Below are 19,340 nucleotides of genomic sequence, written 5' to 3'. Positions count from 1 at the left end.
AACAACCAACCCTGGGGAAGGCAGAGGGTCCGAATTCCAGAATTCAGATTATAGTCTTTAAAATGTCTGGTGTATTAGTTCATCCTTGCATTACTATAAATAAATACCTGAGACTGGATAATTTATAAAGAAAAGAGAAAATTCACTCATGGTTCTACAGGCTGTACAAGAAGCATAGTGGCTTCTGCTTCTGGGGAGGTCTCAGGGAACTTATCACCATGGTGTAAGGTGAAGGGGGAGCCAGCATTTCACATGGCCAGAGCAGGAGGAAGAGAGAGTAGGCGTAGGTGCTAAATACTTTTAAATAATCAGATTTCATGAGAACTCACTCATTGTCACAAAAACAGCCCCAAAAGGGATGATGTTAAAACCATTCATGAGAAACTGCCCCCATCATCCAATCACATCCCACCAGGCCCCACCTCCAACATTGGGATTACAGTTCAACATGAGATTTGGGTTGGGACACAGAACCAAACCATATCATATGGTTATCAATGAAAAAATTACAAGATATACAAAAAAGAAGAAAGAAAATATGGCCCATTAATGGAAAAAAAACAAGCAGTCAATACAAAATATCCCTGAAGTGCAGACATGGGTTTTCTAGAAAAGGACTTAAAATTAGCCATTTTTAAAAAGTTGAAGAGCTAAAGGAATTTATGTCTGCAGAACTAAAGAAAAGTCTAAGAACAATGTCTTAGCAAATAGAAAATATGAGTAAAAAGAAACATTAAAAAAACAGAAATTCAGGAGTCCTAACTGTAAGACATTATCAAGCATAGCAGTATAACTACCAGGTATAAATGGTAGTTATAGAAGTGCAGGAGAGAGAGAATGAGGAAGAAAGAAAATTGAAGAAATAATGTCTAAAAATTTCCCAAAGCTAATGAAAAACACTAAGCTATGTATCAAAAATCTCCACAAATTCAAAAAATAATAAACTCAAAGAGATTCATCCTGGACACATCAAAATCAAACTGTTCAAACAGAAACCTGAAAGAACAAGAGAAAAGCAACTAATTTACTTATCTCACATGAGAAATGATTCACACAACAAACAATCTTCACTAAGATTAACAGTAGATTTCACCTCAAAAATAATGGAAGTCAAGATTACAGGGAGACAGAGCAAGATGGCCAAATAGAAATCTCCATTAATCATCCCCTGCACGGGAACACCAAACTGAAATACACACACACACACACACACACACACACACACACACACACCCTTTCATAAGAAGCAAAAATCAGGTAAGCAGTCAAGGAAAGAGGCACTAAAGGGGGCAGGACACAGTCTTGAATCACCTGCAGCATATCCCTCTCGCATTCTCTGGCAGTGGCTGTGTGGAACAGAGAGAGAATGTATGTGCTTGAGGGAGGGAGAGCAAAGTGATTGTGCAACTTTGCATTAGAACTCAGTGCTGCCCCATCACAGCAGAAAGCAACAAAAGGCAGAACTCAGTGGCACGCATGGAGGGATCATGTAGACAAGCCATAGCCAGAGGCAGATTGTCTATCCCACCAGTTGAAACCTGAGTACTGACTGGCAAGCCCCTCTACTGTGGGATAAGGTTCTCTGGGGTCCTAACTAAAGTTGAAAGGCAATCTAGGCCACAAGGACTACAATTCCTGGGAAAGTCCTCTGGGATTAAAGCCATTGGATTTGGGGTATATATGACCTTGTGAGACACCAGGTGGGGTGACCCAGGGCTTGTGTCACCCCTCCTCAAACCCAGACAACTCAGCTCACAGTTCTGGGTGAAACTCCTTTCTTCTGCTTGAGGAGAAGAGAAAAGAGAGTAAAGAGGACTTTGTCTTGCAGCGTGAATACCAGCTCAGCTATAGTAAAGCAGGGCACCAGTCAGAATTGGGAGACCACCATTCCAGGCCCTAGCTGTCAGAAGACATTTCCAGACATACTTTGGGTCAGAAGGGACCTACCGTCTTAAAGTAAAGAACCCAGTCCTGGAAGGATTTATCACCTGCTAAATAAAGTACCCTTGGGCCCTGAATAATCAACAGTGGTAGAGAGGCAGTACTTACCTTGACGAGTACTGGGTCTCACCTTTGGTGAGAGTAGCGCCATGCTGGCTTAAGTTGTGACCCAGCATGCTCCCTGCTGTGGCATTTAGGGTGAAAGGCTTCTTCTGCTTGAGGAAAGCAGAGAAAAGACAGAAGGGGACTTTGCCTTGCAACATAATATCAGCTAAGCCACAGTGGAGTAGAGCACCAAGTAGGATCCTGCAATCCTCAATTCCAGGCCTTGGCTGCTGGACAGCATTTCCGGAACCTCCCCCAGGCCACAGGGGAGCCCAGTTCCCTGAAGGGAGAGCAGGCCTGGCAGCATTCATCACAAGCCAACTAAAGAGCCTCTGGGCTGTGAGTGAACATCAGCAGTAGCCAGGCAGTGCTCACTGTGGGCCTGTGGTGGTGGTAGCGGCCATGCAGAGAGACTTCTCTGTTTGAGGAAAGGGAAGGAAAGAATGGGAAGGACTTTGTCTTGCAGCTTGATTGCCAGCTCAGTCATAGTAGAATGAAGTACTAGATAGATTCCTAAGTTTCCCAACTCCAGTTTCAGCTCCTGGACAGCTTCTGTGGATCTACATTTGGCCAGGGAAACTTATGTCTTGAAGGGAGACACAAGCTGTGTAGATTATCCACCTGCTCGTGTAGAGCCCATGGGCATTAAATGAACATAAGTGGTAGCCATGCAGAGGTCACTGTAGGTTTCAGATGAGGTCCAGTGCTGTGCTGACTTTCAGTCTAACCCAGCACAGTCCTGGTAGTGGTTGCCACAGGAGTGTTTGTATCACCCTACCACCAAGTTCACAAAGCTCATCATGAAAAGAGAGACTCTGTTTGGGAGGAAGTCAGGGAAGAGAACAAGAGTTTCCACCTAGTAATTGAGGGATTTCTACTGGATCTTACCCAAGACTACTAAGGTGGTACCTGTATGAATCTGCAAGAGCACTAGTGTTACTGAGCTTGGGGTATCCCTTAATGCAGATATGGCCATAGTAACCAAAGACTTAGATCACAACACCCAAATACTTTTGAATACTTAGAAAGTTTTCTCAAGAAGGATGGGTACAAACAAGCCCAGACTACAAAGACTGTAATAAATACCTAACTCTTCAATGCCCAGACACCAATGCACATCCATAAACATCAAAACCATCTGAGAAATCATGACCTTACCAAATAAACTAGATAAAGCACTAGTGAACAATTTCAAAGAAACAAATATATGTGACCTCGGAGAATTCAGAATAGCCATTTTGAGGAAACTTAATGAAACTGAAGATAACAGAGAAAGAATTCAGTAACCTATCAGATAAATTTAACAAAGAGATTGACATTTGAAAGAATCAAGCAGAAATTCTGGAGCTGAAAAATGCAATTGACATATATAAGAATGCATCAAAATCTCTTAACATCAGAATTGATCAAGAAAACGAAATGATTTGTGAGCTTGAAGACAGGCTATTTGAAAATACGCAATTGGAGGAGACAAAAAAGAATTTTAAAAAATGAAAGATGCCTACAAGATTCAGAAAATGGCCTCAAAAGGGCAAATCTAAAAATTATTGGCCATAGAAAGAAGGTAGAGGGAGAAATCAGAGTAGAAAGGTTATTCAAAAGAATAAAAGAGAACTTCCCAAGCCTAAAGAAAGATATCAATATTTAAGTACAAGAAAATTATAGAACATCAAGCAGATGTAACCCAAATAGGACTACCCAAAGACATTGAATAATCAAATTCCCAAAGGTCAAAGGTAAAGAAATGATCCTAAAAGCAGCAAGAGAAATGAAACTAATGACATAGAAGGGAGGTCCAATATGTCTAGTTGCAGATTCCTCAGTGGAAACCTTACAGGCTAGTACAGAGTGGTATGACATATTTCAAGTGCTGAAGGAAAAATATTTTATCCTAGAATAGTATATCTCGCAAAGAAAAGAAAAATCCCTCAAACATGAAAGAGAAATAAAAAGAAAAAGCTGAGAGATTTCATTAACACCAGATCCATCCTTTAAAACAAAAATGCTAAAGGGAGTTCTTCAGTCTGAAAGAAAAGGAAATCAATGAGCAATAGGAAATCATCTGAAGATACAGAACACACTAAGCATACAGAAAAATAGAATATTGTAACACCGTAACTGTGGTGCATAAGATACTCATATCTTGAGTAGTGGAACTAAAAGATGAGTCAAAAATAATAACTATGACAACTTTAAGACGTAAACAGTACAATAAAATATAAACAATAGTGGAATGAAATTAAACAGTTTTATTCGTTTTCTGTTTGGCTTTTTATGCTATCATTAATTTGTCATCAATTTAAAATGTGGGAGTAGAGGGAACAAGATGATCGATTAAAAGCAGCTGCAGTCTGTGGCACTCCCAGAAAAAAATGAAAACATAGGTGAATTCAGCATCTTCAACTGAAATATCTAGGTTCTCACATTAGGACTGACTAGGCAAACAACTAGTCAGATTATCTTTGTTTCTTTGCAGATGACATAATCCTATATTGAGAAAATTCCATTGTCTCAGCCCTTAAACTGCTCCTTAAACTGATAAACAACTTCAGCAAAGTCTCAGGATACAAAATCAATGTGCAAAAATTACTAGCATTCCTGTACACCAACAACACGCAGAGAGCCAAATCATGAATGAACTCCCATTCACAACTGCCACAAAAAGAATAAAATACCTAGAAATACAGCTAACAAGAGATGTGAAGAACCTCTTTATAGAGAACTACAAACCACTGCTCAAAAAAATCAGAGAACACAAACAAATGAACAGACATTCCATGCTCATGGATAGGAAAAAAAAAATCAACATCATGAAAATGGTGATACTGTCTAAAGTAATTTATAGAGTCAATGCTATTCCCACTCAACTACCATTGACATTCTTCACAGAATTAGAAAAAACTATTTTAAATTTCATAAGGAACGAAAAAAGAGCCCAAATAGCCAAGGCGATTCTAAACAAAAAGAACAAAGCTAGAAGTATCATGCTACCTGACATCAAACTTTACTACAAGGGTATGGTAACCAAAACAGCATGGTGATGAAACAAGAACAGACATATAGACCAATGGAACAGAAGAGAGGACTCAGAGATAAGATGACACACCTACAACCATCTGACAAACCTGACAAAAACAAACAATGAGGAAAGGAATCCCTATTCAATAAATGGTGCTAAGAGAACTGGCTAACTATATGCAGAAAACTGAAACTGGACCCCTTTCTTACATCATATACAAAAATTAACTCAACTATAAATATATAACCCAAAATATATAAATCTAAAACTATAAAATTCCAAACTATAAAAACTCCAGAAGAAAATCTAGGCAATGCCATTTAGGACACAGGCATGGGCAAAGATTTCATGAGGAAAATGCCAAAATCAATTGCAACAAAAGCAAATTGACAAATGGAATCTAAAGAGCTTTTGCATAGCAAAAGAAACTATCAGCAGAGTGAACAGACAACCTACCAAATGGGAGAAAATATTTGTAATCTATCCATTTTACAAAGGTCCAATATCCAGAGTCTACAAGGAGCTTAAATTTACAAGAAAAAACAATTCCATTAAAAAGTGGGCAATGGACATGAACAAACACCTCTTAAAAGAAGACACACATATGGCCAACAAACATTAAAAATATCTCAAAATTATTGATCATTAGAGAAACGCAAATAAAAACCACAATGAGATACCATCTCATGCAAGTTGGAATGGCTATTAAAAAGTCAAAATACAACAGATGCTGGTGAGATTGCAGAGAAAAAGGAATACTTTTGCACTTTTGGTGTGAGTGGAAATGAGTTCACATTGTGGAAGAGTGTGGCAATTTCCCAAGGACCTAGAAGCAGAAATATCTTTTGACCCAGCAATTTTATTACTGGGTATATACTCAAAGGAATATAAATTATTCTGTTATAAAGATACATGCATCCATATGTTTTTTGCAGTACTATTCACAATAGCAAAGACATGGAATCTAGGAATTAACCTAGATGCCCATCAATGACAGAGTGGATATAGAAAATGTGATACATATACACCATGGAATATTATGAGGCCATAAAAAGAATGAGATCATGTCCTCAGCAGAGACATGGATGGAGTTGGAAGACATTGTCTTCAGCAAACTCAAGAACCAAAAATCAAATACTGCATGTTCTCATTTATAAATGGGAACTGAATGATGAAAGCACATGGACACAAGGATAATAACACAAACTAGGGCCTGCTGGGGGTGGGTGTAGGATGGAGACCCTGAGGAAGAATAGCAAGTGGATGCTGGGCTTAATACCTAGGTGACGGGATGATCTGTGTGACAAACCACCATGGCACATGTTTACCTATGTAACAAACCTGCACATCCTGCAAAGGTATCCCTGAAATTACAAGTTGAAAGGGAAAAAATGGTTTATAAGATTATTTGCAAACATTATAGTAACTTCAAGTCAAAAAACATACAACAGATACACAGAAAAAGAAAAGCAAGAAATTAAAACAGGCTATCAGAGAAAATCACCTTCACTAAAAGGAAGACGGGAAGAAAGGAAAGAAGGAAGATAAGACCTCAAAACATTTAGAAAACAAATAAAGTGGCAGAAGTAGTTTCTACTTACCAATAATAACATTGAAGATAAAACTAAACTCTTCTATCAAAAGACAGAGGGCCTGAATGGATTTTTTTTTTTTTAAAGCAAGACCTAACAATCTGTTGCCTACAAGGAACGCACTTTATCTATAAAGACACACACTGACCAAAAATAAAGGATGAAGAAAGATATTTCATGCCAATCGAAACTGAAACAGGAATAGCTATAGTTATATCAGAGAAAACAGATTTCAGGACAAAAACTATAAAAAGTGACAAAGAAGGTTATTATATACAATAAAGGGGTCAATTTAGCAAGATTTTTTAACAATTGTAACTATATATGCATCCAACACTAAAGCACCCATATGTACACAGCAAATATTATTCAAGCTAAACAAAGAGACCCCAATACAACAGTAGCTGGAGACTTCAACACCCTACTTTCAGCATTGGACAGATAATCAAGACAGAAAACCAACAAAGAAACATCAGACTTAACTTGCATTGCATTATAGACCAAATAGACCTAACAGATATTTACAGAACATTTCATCCATTACGGAATATACATACTTTTCCTCAGCACATGAGTTATTCTCAATGATAAACCATATGTTAAGCCCCAAAACATGTCTTTAAAAAAAATAAAAAAGTTATCTCAAATAGCTTCTTTGACCACAATGGAACGAAAATAGAAATCAATAACAAGGAATTTTGGAAGCTATATACTGCATGGAAATTAAACAATATGCTCCTGGATGGCCAATGATCAATGAAGAAATTGAACATAAAATTTAATAATTTCTTGAAACAAATGAAAATGGAAGAATATACCAAAACCTTTGAGATACAGTGAAAGCAGTACTAAGAGGACAGTTTATAGCAGTAAGTGGCTTATCAAAAAAAAAAAAATTCAAACAACTATACATCATCAAGAGCTAAAAAAAAGTATGCAGACCTAACCTAAAATTAGAAGAAGATAAATATCAGAGCAGAAATAAATGAACTTGAAATTTGTTAATACAAAATATCAAAGAAACAAAAAATACATTTTCTAAAAAGATAAAATTGACAAACCTTTAGCCAGGCTAATTAAAAAGAAAGACTCACTCAAAATCAGAGATGAAAAAGGAGACATTACAACCAGCTCTGGAAAAATTAAAAGGATCATTAGATTACTGTAAGCAACCTCTAATGCTCATAATATATTTCAATTATAGTCAATATATTAGAAAACCTAGAATAAATGGATAAATTCCTAGACACATACAATCTACCAAGATTGAACAAGGAAGAAATTCAAAACCTGAACAGATCAATAACAAGTCATGAGATCAAAGGCATAAAAAAATGTCCCCCAGCAAAGAAAAGCTTAGAAACTGATGGCTTCACTGCTGAATTTTGCTAAAGTTTAAAGAAGAACTAATACCAATCATACTCAAATGATTCCAAAAAACAGGAGAGAATACTTCCAAATTCTTTCTACAAGACCCATATTATCCTGATACCAAAACCAAACTAAGACACATCAAAAGGAGAAAACTACAGGCCAATGTCCTTGATGAACAATGATGCAAAAATCTACAACAAAATACCAGCAAATCAAAAGACAACACACTGAAAAATTAATTCAACATGACCAACTAGAATTTATCCCAGGGATGCAAGTATTGTTCAATATAGAAAAGTCAATCAATGTGATACATCACATCAACCGAATAAGGCACAAAAACCATGAGCATGTGATAAAATTCAACATCCTCCTCTCATAAAAACCCTTTAAAAAACAACTGGATATAGAAGGAACATACCTCAACACGATAAAAGCCATATACAACAGACCTATATAGCTAGTATCATACTGAATGAGGAAAAAACTGAAAGACTTTATTCTGAGATCTAGAGCAAGACAAAGATGCCTGCCTTCACCTCTGTCATTCAACACAGCACTAGAAGTCCTAGCTGGAGCAGTGAGTCAAGAGAAAGAAGGGTATCCAAATTCAAAAGGAAGTAGTAAATTTATTCTTGTTTGTAGTTGATATACTATATATGAAAAAACCTAAAGACTCTACAAGAAAACTCTTCGAACTTATAAACAAATTCAGTAAAATTTCTGGATACAAAATCAATATATAAAAATCTGTAGCATTTCTATATGCCAACAGTGAACAATCTGAAAAAGAAATCAAGAAAGTAATCACATTTACAATAGCTATAACAACATTCTTCATGGAAATAGAAAAAGAATCATCCAAAAATTTATATGAAACAACAAAAGCTCCCTAGTAGCCAAAGCTGTCCTGAGCAAAACGAAAAAAACTAGAAGAATCACACTGCCTGATTTCAAATTATACTACAGAGCTATAGTGACAAAAACAGCATGGCTCTGACATAAAACAGACACATAGACCAATGAAACAGAAAATAATCCAAATACAGTGAACTCACTTTCAACAATGATGTGAGGAATGTCACTGGAGAAAAGAGTCTTTTCAATAAATGGTACTGAAAAACTGGTCATCTCTATGCAGAAGAATGAATCTAGAACCCTATCTCTCACCATATACAAAAATCAAATTAAAATGAATAGAGACTTAAATCTAAGACATCAAACTATGGAAATACTACAAGAAAACATTGGGGAAGCTCTCAAGGACATTTGTCTCAGAAAAAATTTCTTAAGGAATACCCCACAAGCACAGGAAACCAAAGCAAAAAGAGATCATATCAAGTTAAAAAGCTTCTGCACACCAAAGGAAACAATAAAGAAAGTGAATAGATAACCCACAGAATTAGAGAAAATATTTGCAAACTATCTCATAAGGGATTAATAACCAGAATATATAAGAGCTCGAACAACATCTATAGGAAAACATCTAATAATCCAATTTTAAAATGGGCAATAGGGAATCATGGCGGATAGTAGGCAAAACTAGATTGCAGCTCCACTCAGATGAACAGAGCAGCATGTAGAGTCTCACACTGTGAACTCTTGCTCCAGAACTACTACAGGAATAAATCAGGAAAACCAAGAGAATCCACATACCCACTGAAGCAAGCAGATTGCTCCTGCAGGACCCATGAGACACCCCAAATGCTGTGCTGGTATCGATGGCTGAGAGACCCACAGATGGTTCACATCACAGGACTCTGTGCAGACAACTCCCAGTACCAACCCAGAACCTGGTAGTCATGCTGGGTGTCTGATTTAGAAGAGAGATAACAATCACTACAGCTTGGTTCTCAGGAAGCCACATCCCTAGGGAAAGGGGGAAAGTACTACATCAAGAGAACATCCCATGGGACAAAAAAATTTGAACAGCCTTGAGCCCTAGACCTTCACCCTGACAAAGTCCACCCAAATGAGAAGGAACCAGAAAACCAACTCTGATAATATGACAAAACAAAGCTCATTAACACCCCCCAAAAATCACACTAGCTCATCAGCATCTGAACCCAAACCAAGAAAAAATCCCTGATTAACCTGAAAAAGAATTCAGAAGGGCAGTTATTAACCTAATCCAGGAGGCACCAGAGAAAGATGAAGCCTAATTTAAGAAAGTTGAAGAAATGATACCAGAAATGAAAGGAGAAATCTTCAATGAAGTAGCACAAATAAAAAACAATTAAAACTTCAGGAAAAAAATGGATGCACTTTTAGCAATGCAAAATGCTCTGGAAAGTCTCAGCAATAGGATCAAACAAGCAGAAGAACGAACATCAGAGCTCAAAAACAAGGTTTTCAAATTAACCCAATCTAACAAAGACAAAGAAAAAAAAATACCAACAAAGCCTCCAAGAAGTCTGAGATTACGTTAAACAACCAAACCTAAGAATAATCATTGTTCCTGAGGAAGAAGAGAAATCTAAAAGTTTGGAAAACACATTTGGGGAAATAATCAAGTAAAACTTCCCTGGCCTTGCTAGAGATCTAGACATCCAACTACAAGAAGCTTCAAGAACACTTGGAAAATTCATTGCAAAAAGATCATTGTCTGGGTACATTATCATCAGGTTATCTAAAGTTAAGAATCTAAAGGAAATAATCTTAACAGCTGTGAGGCAAAAGCACTGGATAACCTGTAAAGGAAAACCTATCAGATTAACAGCAGATTTCTCAGCAGAAACCCTGCAAGCCAGAATGAGACGCTATCATCAGGCTCCTTAAACAATTATCAGCCAAGAATTTTGTATCCACTGACACTAAGCTTCATAAAGAAAAGATACAGTCTTTTTCAGACAAATGCTGAAAGAATTCACCACTACTAAGCGAGCACTGCAAGAACTGCTTAAAGAAGCTCTAAATCTTGAAACACGTCAAAACAGAGCCCCTTTAAAGCATAAATCTCACAGAACCTATAAAAAATACAATTTAAAAAAAAGGTATACAGGCAACAAATAGCATGATGAATGGAATAGTACCTTACATCTCAATACTAACATTGAATGTAAATGACCTAAATGCTCCACTAAAAAATCACTGAATTGCAGAATGGATGAGAACTCACCAAATAAGTAACTGCTGTCTTCAAGAGGCTCACATAACACATAAAGACTCACAACATAAATTTAAGGGGTGGAAAAAGATATTCCATGCAAATGGACATCAAAAGTAGCTATTTTTATATCAGACAAAACAAACTTTAAAGCAACAGCAGTTAAAAAAGACAGGGAGACATTATATAATGGCAAAAGGCCTTGTCCAAAAGGAAACTATCACAATCCTAAATATATATGCACCTAACACTGGAGCTCCAAAATATTATAAAACAATTACTACTAGACCTAAGAAATAACATAGACAGGAACATAATAGTAGTAGGGAACTTCAATACTCCACTGACAGCACTAGACAGGCCATCAAGACACAAAGTCAAAAAAGAAACAATGGAATTAAACCATATTCTACAATGAATAGACTTAACAGACATTTACACAACATTCTAACAACCATAAAATATACTTTCTATTCATCAGCACGTGGCACTTTCTCTAAAATAGACCATACGATAGGCCATAAAATGAGCCTCAATAAATTAGCTTCAATAAATTTAAGAAAATTGAAATTATATCCAGCACTTTCTCAGACCACAGTGGGAACAAAACTGCAAATCAACTCCAAAAGGAACCTACAAAACCATCAAATACATTTAAATTAAATAACATGTTCCTGAATGATCACTGGTCAAAATGAAATCAAGATGGAAATTTAAAAATTCTTCAAACTGACTGAATGACAATAATGACACAACCTATCAAAACCTCTGGGATATCCCAAAGCAGTGCTAAGAGGAAAGTTCATAGCCCTAAATGCCTACATGAAAAAGTCTGGAAGAGGACAAAAACAATCTAAGATCACACCTCAACGAACTAGAGAAACAAGAACAAATCAAACCCAAACCCAGCAGAAGAAAAATAACAGATCAGAGTAGAACTAAATGAAATTGAAACCAAAAATATACAAAAGATAAATAAAACAAAAAGCTGGTGCTTGGAAAAGGTAAATAAAATTGATAAACCATTAGCAAGATTAACCAAGAAAAAAGAGAAACTCCAAATAAGTTCAAAACGAAATGAAACAGGAGATACTACAACTGACGCTACTGAAGTACAAAAGATCACCCTAGGCTACTATGAACACCTTTACACACATAAACTAGAAAACCTAGAGGAGATAGATAAATTCCAGGAAAGATACAACCCTACTAGCTTAAATCAGTAAGAATTAGATACTCTGAACAAACCAGTAACAATTGGGGAGATTTAAATGGTAATTTTAAAATTACCAACAAAAAAGGGCCCAGGACCAGACTCACAGCTGAATTCTATCAGACATTCAAAGAAGGATTGGTACCAATCCTACCAATACTATTCCACGAGATAAAGAGGGGTTCTTCCCTAAATCATTCTATGAAGCCAGTATTACCCTAATACCAAAACCAGGAAAGGATATAATCAAAAAAGAAAATTACAGGCCAATATCCCTGATGAGCATAGATGCAAATGTCCTTAACAAAATACTAGCTAACCCAATCCAACAACACACCAAAAAGATAATCCACCATGATCAAATGGGTTTTATACCAGGGATGCAGAGATGATTTGACATACCCAAGTTAATAAATCTGATATACCACATAAGCAGAATTAAAAACAAAAATCACACAATCATCGCAACAAATGCAGAAAAAGCATTCAACAAAATTGACAACCTGTTTATTATTAAAACTCAGCAAAATAAGCATAAAAGGGACTTACGTTAATGTAATAAATGTCATCTATGACAAACCCACAGCCAACATTGTACCAAAAGGGGAAAAGTTGAAAGCATTCACTCTGAGAACTGGAATAGGACAAGGCTGTCCACTTTCACCACTTCTATTCAACATAGTACTAGAAGTCCTAGCCAGGGAAGCCAGAAAAGAGAAAGAAATACAGGGCATCAAAATCGGTAAAGAGGAAATCAAATTGTCACTATTTGCTGATGATATGATTGTAAACCTAGAAACCCTAAAGACTCCTCCAAAAAGCTCCTAGAGCTGATAAAAAATAATTCAGCAAAGTTTTGGGATACAAAATTAATGTACACAAATTAGTAGCTCTCCTATAAACAAACAGCAACCAAATGGAAAATCAAATCAAGAACTCAACACCTTTTATCATAGCTGCAAAAAAATAAATTAAATACCTAGGAATATACTTCACCAAGAAGGTGAAAAACCTCTACAAGGAAAACTACAAAACACAGATGAAAGAAATCATAGATGACACAAACAAATGCAAACACATCCCATGCTCATGGATGGGTAGAATCGATATTGTGAAAATAACCATACTGCCAAAAGCAATCCACAAATTCAATGCCATTTCCACCAAAGTACCACCACCATTCTTCACAGAACTAGAAAAAATAATCCTGAAATTCATATGGAACAAAAAAAGAGCATGCATCACCAAAGCAAGACTAAGCAAAAAGAACACATCTGGAAGCATCATATTACCTGACTTCAAACTATACTAAAAGGCCATAATCACCAAAATAGCATGGTACTAGTATAAAAACAGGCACATAGACCAAGGGAACAGAATGGAGAATGCAGAAATAAAAATAAATACATACAGCCAACTGGTCTTTGACAAGGCAAACAAAACAAAGTGGAGAAAGAACACCTTATTCAACAAATGGTACTGAAATAATTGGCAAGCCACATGTAGGAGAATGAAACTGTATCCTCATCTCTCACCTTATGCAAAAATCAACTCAAGATGGATCACAGACTTAAATCTAAAACATAAAATTTCAAAACTCTAGAAGATAACACCAGAAAAACCCTTCTAGGCATTGGCTTAGGCAGGGATTTCATGACCAAGATCCCAAAAACAAATGCAATAAAAACAAAGATAAATAGCTGGGGACTTAATTAAAGAGCTTTTGCATGACGAAAGGAACAGTCAGAAGAGTAAATAGACAACTCACAGAAGGGGAGAAAATCTTCACAATCTATACATCCAACAAAGGACTAATACCCAGAATCTACAACGAACTCAAATAAATCAGCAGGAAAAAAAAAACAGTCTCATCAAAAACTGGGCTAAGGACATGAATAGACAATTCTCAAAAAAAGATAGACAACCAACATACATATGAAAAAATGCTCAATATCATTTATGATCAGAGAAATGCAAATCAAAACCTCAATGCAATACCGCCTTACTCTAGCAAGAATGGCCATAATAAAAAAATGAAAGATGTTGGCTTGGATGCAGTGAACAGAGAATGCTTCTACAATGCTGGTGGGAATGTAAACTACCACAATCACTATGGAAAACAGTGTGGAGTTTCCTTAGATAACTAAAAATAGAACTACCATTTGATCCAGCAATCCCACTACTGGGATTTGCCCAGAGGAAAATAAGTTATTATACAAAAACGATACTTGCATATGCATGTTTACAGCAGCACAATTCACAACTCCAAAAATATGGAACAACCCAAATGCCTATCAATGAGTGGATAAAAAACTGTGGTGTGTATATATATATGATATATTCATATGTATATGATATATATGATATATTCATATGTATATGATATATATGATATATTCATATGTATATGATATATATATCCATCTTATATATATATATCATATATATCCATATATTTATTCATATATATATTCATATATATATATGATAAAATACTACTCAGTCATAAAAAGGAATTAATGGCATTCATAGCAACCTGGATGAGACTGGAGAATATTATTCTAAGTAAAGTGACTCAGAAATGGAAAACCAAACATCATATGTTCTCACTGATAAGTGGGAGCTAAGCCATGAGGATGCAAAGGCTTAAGAATGACACAATGGACTTTGGGGACTCAGGGGAAAAGGGTGAGAAGGGGAGGAGGAATAGAAGATTACAAATTGTGTGCAGTGTATACTTTACAGGTGATGGGTGCACAAAATCTCACAAATCACCATTAACGAAACTTATTCATGTAACAAAAAACTACATGTTCCCAAATAACCTATGAAAATTTTTTAAAAACTAAAACAAAATTAACAAAATATAAAAAATAAATAAAATGGGCAAAAGATCTGACTGGACATTTCTCAAGACATACAAATGGCAAACAGGTATATGAAAAGGTGCTCAACATCACTGATCAGAGAAATGCAAATCAAAATTACAATGAGATATCATCTCACCTCAGTTGAAAATGCTTTTATCCAAAAGACAGGCAATAGCAAAATGCTTGTGAAGATGTGGAGAAAAGGGAAGCCTGCTACATTGTTGGAGAAAATGTAAATGAGTACAACCACTATAAATAACAGTTTGGAGATTCCCCAAAAAACTAAAAATAGAGCTACTATATTATCCAGCAATCCCACTGCTAGGTATATACCCCAGAGAAAGGAAATAAGTATATTTAAGAAATATCTCTTTCTCATGTTTATTGCAGCACTACTCACAATAGCCAAGATTTAGAAGCAAACTCAGTGTCTACCAACAAATGAAGGGATATAGAAAATGCAGTGCATATACACAATGGAGTACTATTCAGCCATAAAAATGAGATCTTGTCTTTTGCAGCAATATGGATGGTACTGGAAGCCAATATGTTAATTGAAAATCGCCAAGCACAGAAAAACAAACTTCGTATTTTTCTCACTGATTCAAAGGAGCTAAAAATTAAAAACAACTGACTCATGGAAATAGAGAGTAGAAAGATGGTTACCAGGGTCTGGGAATAGTGAGTGGGGAGATATGGGGATGATTAATGGACATGAAAATATAGGTAGGTAGAATGAATAAAATCTACTCTTTGATAGCACAATAGGGTGACCACAGTCAATAATAATTTATTGTACATTTAAAAATAGCTTTAAATGTATGATTGGATTTCTTGTTTGTAACACAAAGAAAGGATAAATGTTTGAGGTGATGAATACTCCACTTATCCTGATATGATTATTATGCATTGCATGTTTGTATCAAAATATCTCATGTACCCCATGAACGTATACATTATATACTACAAAAATTAAAGACAAAAAAGAAATAAAAAGAAATAATGGAAGCCAGAGGGCAATGGAATGACATATGCAGAGCACTAGAAAGAAAAACAACAACTGTCAACCAAGAATTTCATGTCCATCAAAACTTTCCTTCAAAAATGAGGGAAAAATTAAGACATTCCAAAATAAGCAAAATTTGAATTTATTGTAAGTAGATCAGCCATACAAAAAATAATAAAGGGAATTCTTCAGGCTTATATAAAAGGATACTAAACAGTAACTTAAATCCAAATATTTGAGGAAAAATTAACACCAATTCTTCACAAACCCTTCAAAAAATTAAAGGAACAGAAACAATTGGTAACTCATATGGGGTCAGCATTATCTTGATACCAAACCAAAAACATCATCAAAAAAACTGCAGACAAATAACCTTTATGAATACAAATTTTATATTTCTCAACAGACTCAGCCCAAAAAATTCCTTAAGCTGATAAACAACTTCAGCAAAGTCTCAGGATACAAAATCAATGTGCAAAAATCAGAAGCATTTTTATACACCAATAACAGACAAGCAGAGAGCCAAATCATGAGTGAACTCCCATTTACAATTGCTACGAAGAAAATAAAATACCCAGGAATACAAATTACAAAAGACATAAAGGACCTATTCAAGGAGAACTACAAACCAATACTCAAGGAAATGAGAGAGGACAAAAAAAAATAGGAAAATTTCCATGCTCATGGATAGGAAGAATCAATATTGTAAAAATGGCCATACCACCCAAAATAATTTATAGATTTAATGATATCCCAATCAAGCTACCATTGTCTTTCTTCACAGAACTAGAAAAAAACTACTTTAAATTTCATTTGGAACCAAAAAAGTCCATATAGCAAAGACAATCCTAAGCAAAAAACAAAAAACAAACAAAACACACACGAAACGGGAAGCATCATGCTACTTGACTTCAAATTATACTACAAGTCTACAGGAACCAAAACATGGTACTGGTACCAAAACGGAGATATAGACCAATGGAACAGAACAGAGTCCTAAGAATTAACAACACATATCTACAACCATTTAATCTTTGACAAACCTAACAAAAACAAGCAACGGAGAAAGGATTCCCTATTTAATAAATGGTGTTGGGAAAACTGGCTAGCCATATGCAGAAAACTGAAACAGGACTCCTTCCTTACACCTTATACAAAAATTAACTCAAGATGGTTTAAAGACTTAAATGTAAGACCTAAAACCATAAAAACCCTAGAAGAAAACCTAGGCAATACCATTCAGGACATAGGCATGAGCAAAGATTTCATGACTAAAACACCCAAAGCAATGGAACAAAAGCCAAAATTGACAAATGGGATCTAATTAAATTTAAGAGCTTCTGCACAGCAAAAGAAACTATCATCAGAGTGAACAGTCAACCTACAGAATGGAAGAAAATTTTTACAATCTATCCATCTGACAAAGAGCTAATATCCAGAATCTACAAAGAACTTAAATTTACAAGAAAAAAACCACCCCATCAAAAAGTGGGCAAAGGATATGAACAGGAACTTCTCAAAAGAAGACATTTATGTGGCCAGCAAACATCTGAAAAAAAAGCTCATCATCACTGGTCATTAGAGAAATGCAAATCAGAACCACGATGAGATACTATTTCACACCAGTTAGAATGGCAATCATTAAAAAGTCAGGAAACAACAGATACTGGAGAGGATGTAGGTGGGAGTGTAAATTAGTGCAATTATTGTGGAAAACAGTGTGGCAATTCCTCAAGGATCTAGAACCAGAAATACCATTTGACCCAGCAATCCCATTACTGGGTATATACCCAAAGGATTATAAATCATTCTACCAGAAAGACATATGCACACACGTATTTACTGCAGCACTGTTCACAATAGCAAAGTCTTGGAACCAACCCAAATGCTCATCAATGATAGACTTGGTAAAGAAAATGTGGCACATATACACCATGGAATACTACGTGGCCATAAAAAATGAGTTTGTGTCATTTGCAGGGACATGGATGAAGCTGGAAACCATCATTCTTAGCAAACTAACACAAGAACAGAAAACTAAACACCACATGTTCTCACTCATAAGTGGTAGTTTAACAATGAGAACACATGGACATAGGAAGGGGAACATCATATACCGGGGCCAGTCAAGGGGTAGGGGGCTGGGGAAGAAATAGCATTAGGAGAAATATCCAACGTAGATAATGGGTTGATGGGTGCAGAAAACCACCATGGCACATGTATACCTCTGTAACAAACCTGCATGTTCTGCACATGTATCCCAGAACATATACTTAAAAAAAAGAATGAGTTCATGTCCTTTGCAGGGACATCGATGAAGGTAGAAACGATGATCCTCAGCAAACTAACAAAGGAACAGAAAACCACACACTGCATGTTCTCACTCCTAAGTGGGAGTTGAACAATGAGAACACATCAACACAGAGAACATCACCTGAGCCTGTTGGGGGTTGGGGGGATGGGGAGGGAGAACATTAGGACAAATATCTAATGTATGTGGGGCTTAAAATCTAGATGACAATAGGTGCAGCAAACCATCATGGCATATGTATGCCTATGTAACAAGCCTGCACATTCAGCACATGTATCCCAGAACTTAAAGTAAAATTAAAAAGAAAGAAAATAATTTTTCTACAGATTAATTTGAATGCCATTTTGTTCCTACCAGGAACTTGATGGGAATCAGAGGATCCTGGATATTTATAAACCATCTATTTACTTTAGAATAATAAACCATATTGTATTAGTCCGTTAAAAAATTTCTCAACAATACTAGCAAACCAAATCCAACAAAATATAAAATTACATTATTGCCAAATGAGATTTATGTCAGGAACAGAAAATTGAATCAACATATAAAAATCAAATAATGCAATACACCTAAATCCAATAAAGGACATCTGTGAATAACCCACAGCTAATGCCATACTTAATATTGAAAAACTAAAACTTTTTTCCCCTAAGATTAGGAACAACCCAAGAATGTCCACTCTTGTCACTTCTATTCAACATTGTACTTGAAGATCTAATCAGAGAAACTAGGCAAAGGGAAAAAAGGCCATTTAAATTACAAAAACTAAAACTATCTTTATTCATAGATAACAAAGTTTCATA

Source organism: Sapajus apella, unplaced genomic scaffold (genome assembly GCF_009761245.1).
Source record: "Sapajus apella isolate SASKATOON/1434 unplaced genomic scaffold, GSC_monkey_1.0 scaffold4, whole genome shotgun sequence".
Taxonomy (NCBI): domain Eukaryota; kingdom Metazoa; phylum Chordata; class Mammalia; order Primates; family Cebidae; genus Sapajus; species Sapajus apella.
This window is presented reverse-complemented; position numbering follows the sequence as displayed.